The sequence below is a fragment of the Tursiops truncatus genome, chromosome 3 (genome assembly GCF_011762595.2).
Source record: "Tursiops truncatus isolate mTurTru1 chromosome 3, mTurTru1.mat.Y, whole genome shotgun sequence".
NCBI classification, from domain to species: domain Eukaryota; kingdom Metazoa; phylum Chordata; class Mammalia; order Artiodactyla; family Delphinidae; genus Tursiops; species Tursiops truncatus.
In genome coordinates, this window is record NC_047036.1 from 67,187,020 (window position 1) to 67,191,844 (window position 4,825).

The following is a 4,825-nucleotide window of genomic DNA, read 5'->3' on the forward strand; positions in this document are numbered from 1 at the left end:
ATCCTGGTACTTTACCCAAATTCTTGATTAGCTCTAGTAGTTTTTCTGGTGCATCTTTAGGGATTCGCTATTTATAGTATCATGTCATCTGCAACAGTGACATTTTACTTCTTCTGTTCCAATTTGTTTCTTTTTCTTTATTTATTTATTTTTATCTATTATTATTATTTTTTTATTTGGCGGTACATGGACCTCTCACTGTTGCAGCCTCTCCCATTGTGGAGCACCTGCTCCGGACACACAGCCCAGTGGCCATGGCTCATGGCCCAGACGCTCCGTGGCATGTGGGATATTCCCAGACAGGGGCATGAACCCGTGGCCCTGCTCAGCAGGTGGACTCTCACCAAACTGTGCCACCAGGAAGCCATTTTTCTTTATTTTTCTTCTCTGATTGCCAATGGCTAGGACTTCAAAACTATGTTGGATAATAGTGGCAAGACCTGAAACATCCTTCTCGTGTTCCTAATCGTAGAGGGAATGTTTTCAGTTTTTCACCATTGAGGAAAGATGTTTTCTGTGGGTGTGTAGCATATATTGGCTTTATTATGTTGAGGTAGGTTCCCTCTATGCCTAACCCTGTTGTTTTCTGGAGAGTTTTATAATAAATGGGTGTTGAATTTTGTCAAAAGCTTTTTCTGCATCAATTGACATGATCATATGGTTTTTATTGTTCAGTTTTGTTTACTATGGTGTTTCATATTGATTGCTTTGCATATATTGAAAGACTCCTTGGCATCTAGGGATAAACCCCCTTGATCTGGTGTATGATCCTTTTTAATGCATTAGCGATCTTTCTGCTAGATTTTTGTTGACGATTTTTTGCATCTATATTCATCAGTGTTATGGGTCTGTAAATTTTTTCTTTTTGTATGGTATCTTCTTCCTATTTTAGGATCAGGGTTGGTGGCCTCGACGAATGATTTTGGGATGTTCCTTTTTGCTAATTTTTGGAGAGATTCGAGAAGTATAGTGCATAGCTCTTCTCTGAATGTTTGATACAATTCACCAGTGATCCACTGGTCCTGGGATTTTTGTTTGTTTGAAGATTTTTTTTTTTTTAACATCTTTATTGGAGTATACTTGCTTTAACAATGGTGTGTTTAGTTTTCTGCTTTATAACAAAGGGAAGTCAGTATACATATACATATGTATCCCAATATCTCTTTCCCTCTGCCCATCCTCCCATCCCACCCTCCCTATCGCACCACTCTAGTTGTTCACAAAGACCACCTAGTGAATCTCCCCCTGTGCTATGCGGCTACTTCCCACAAGCTATCTATTTTTACGTTTGGTAGTTGATATATGTTCATGCCACTCTCTCACTTGTCGCAGCTTACCCTTCCCCCTCCCCATATCCTCAAGTTCCATGCTCTAGTAGGTGGTGTCTTTATTCACTTACCGCTAATTCTTCTGAACCTTTTTAAAATTTTATTTTTATTTTTTTTCTTAGTTCTATATTATAGTGTTAGCATATGGTATTTGTTTTTTCTCTTTCTGACTTACTTCACTGCTGTATGACAGACTCTAGTCCATCCACTCACTACAAATAACACAATTTCGTTTCTTTTTATGGCTGAATATATTCCATTGTATATATGTGCCACATTCATTTTTTTTTGTCATCTTTATTGGGTATAATTGCTTTACAATGGTGTGTTAGTTTCTCCTTTATAACAAAGTGAATCAGTTATACATATACATATGTTCCATATCTCTTCCCTCTTGCATCTCCCTCCCTCCCACCTCCCTATCCTACCCCTCCAGGTAGTCACAAGCACCGAGCTGATCTCCCTGTGCTATGCGGCTGCTTCCCACTACTATCTACCATACGTTTGGTGGTAGTGTATATATGTCCATGCCTCTCTCTCACTTTGTCACAGCTCACCCTTCCCCCTCCCCATATCCTCAAGTCCATTCTCTAGTGGTCTGTGTCTTTATCCTGTCTTACCCTAGGTCTTCATGACTTTTTTTTTCTTAAATTCCATATATTTGTGTTAGCATATGGTATTTGTCTTTCTCTTTCTGACTTACTTCACTCTGTATGACAGACTCTAGGTCCATCCACCTCACTACAAATAGCTCCAATTTCGTTTTCTTTTATGGCTGAGTAATATTCCATTGTATTATGTGTCACATCTTCTTTCCATTCATCTGTTGAGGACACTTAGGTTGCTTCCATGTCCTGGCTATTGTAAATAGAGCTGCAATGACATTTTGGTACATGACTCTTTTTTGAATTATGGGTTTCTCAGGGTTATGCCCAGTAGTGGGATTGCTGGGTCATATGGTAGTTCTATTTTTAGTTTTTAATGGAACCTCCATACTGTTCTCCATAGTGGCTGTATCAATTTATAGTGCCACCAACAGTGCAAAAGTGTTCCCTTTTCTCCACAACCTCTCCAGCATTTATTGTTTCTAGATTTTCTGATGATGCCCATTCTAACTGGTGTGAGGTGATACCTCATCGTAGTTTTGATTTGCATTTGTCTATTTTTTAGTGCTGTTGAGCATCCTTTCATGTGCTTACTTGGCCATCTGTATGTCTTCTTTGGAGAAATGTCTCTTTAGGTATTCTGCCCGTTTTTGGATTGGGTTGTTTGTTTTTTAATATTGAGCTGCATGAGCTGTTTATATATTTTGGAGATTAATCCTTTGTTGATTTGTTTGCAAATGTTTTCTCATACTCTGAGGGTTGTCTTTTTTGTCCTGTTAAGAAGTTTCCTTAGCTGTACAAGAGCATTTAAGTTTCATTAAGACCCATGTGTTTATTTTGTTTTTTTTCACATTACTCTAGGAGGTGGGTCACAAAAACATCTTGCTGTGATTTATGTCAAAGAGTGTTCTTCCTGTGTTTTCCTCTAAGAGTTTTACAGTGTCAGGTCTTACATTTAAGTCTTTGAATTTATTTTTGTGTATGGTGCTATGGAGTGTTCTAACTTCATTCTTTTACATGTAGCTGTTCAATTTCCCAGCACCATTTATTGAAGATGCTGTCTCTTCTCCACTGTATATTCTTGCCTCCTTTATCAAAGATAAGGTGACCATATGTGTGTGGGTTTATCTCTGGGCTTTCTATCCTGTTCCATTGATCTATATTTCTGTTTTTGTGCCAGTACCATATTGTCTTGATTACTGTAGCTTTGTAGTATAATCTGAAGTCAGGGAGCCTGATTCCTCCAGGTCCATTTTTCGTTCTCAAGATTGGTTTTGGCTCTTCGGGTCTTCTGTGTTTCCATAAAAATTGTGAAATTTTCTGTTCTACTTCTGTGAAAAATGTCAGTGGTAGTTTCATAGGGGTTGCACTGAATCTGTAGATTGCTTTGGGTAGTAGAGTCATTTTCACAATGTTGATTCTTCCAATCCAAGAGCATGGTATATCTCTCAATCTGATTGTATCACCTTTATTTCTTTCATCAGTGTCTTATAATTTTCTGCATACAGGTCTTTTGTCTCCCAGGTAGGTTTATTCCTAGATATTTTATTCTTTTTGTTGTAATGTTAAATGGGAGAGTTTTCTTAATTTCACTTTCACATTTTTCATCATTAGTGTATAATAATGCCAGAGATTTCTGAGCAGTAATTTTGTATCCTGCTACTTTACCAAATTCATTGATTAGCACTAATAGGTTTCTGGTAGCATCTTTAGGATTCTCTATGTATAGTAATCATGTCATCTGCAAACAGTGACAGCTTTACTTCTTCTTTTCCGATTTGGAGTCCTTTTATTTTTTCTTCTTCTCTGATTGCTGTGTCTAAAAATTCCAAAACTATGTTGAATAAGAGTGGTGAGAGTGGGCAACCTTGTCTTGGTCCTGATCTTAGTGGAAATGCTTTCAGTTTTTCACCATTGAGGATGAAGATGACTGTGGGTTTGTCATATATGGCCTTTACTATGTTGAGGAAAGTTCCCTTTATGCCTACTTTCTGCAGGGTTTTTATCATAAATGGGTGTTGAATTTTGTCAAAAGCTTTCTCTGCATCTATTGAGATGGTCATATGTTTTTTCTCCTTCTGTTTGTTAATATGGTGTATCATGTTGATTGATTTGCTTATATTGAAGAATCCTTGCATTGTTGGAATAAACCCCACTTGATCATGGTGTATGATCCTTTTAATGTGCTGTTGGATTCTGTATGCTAGTATTTTGTTGAGGATTTTTGCATCCATGTTCATCAGTGATATTGGCCTGTAGTTTTCTTTCTTTGTGACGTCTTTGTCTGGTTTTGGTATCAGGGTGATGATGGCCTCATAGAATGAGTTTGGGAGTGTTCCTCCCTCTGCTATATGTTGGAAGAGTTTGAAAAGGTGTTACGTCTTCTCTAAATGTTTGATAGAATTCGCCTGTGAAGCCATCTGGTCCTGGGTTTTTATTTATTGGAAGATTTTTAATCACAGTTTCAATTTCAGTGCTTGTGATTTGTCTGTTCATATTTTCTATTTCTTCCTGATTCAGTCTTGGCAGGTTGTGCATTTCTAAGAATTTGTCCATTTCTTCCAGGTTGTCCATTTTATTGGCATAGAGTTACTTGTAGTAATCTCTCATGATCTTTTGTATTTCTGCAGAGGCAGTTGTTACTTCTCCTTTTTCATTTCTAATTCTACTGATTAGAGTCTTCTCCCTTTTTTTCTTGAGGAGTCTGTCTAATGGTTTATCAATTTTGTTTATCTTCTCAAGGAACAAGCTTTTAGTTTTATTGATCTTTGCTGTCGTTTGCTTCATTTCTTTTTCATTTATTTCTGATCTGATCTTTATGATTTCTTTCCTTCTGCTAACTTTGGGGTTTTTTTTGTTCTTCTTTCTCTAATTGCTTTAGGTGCAAAGTTT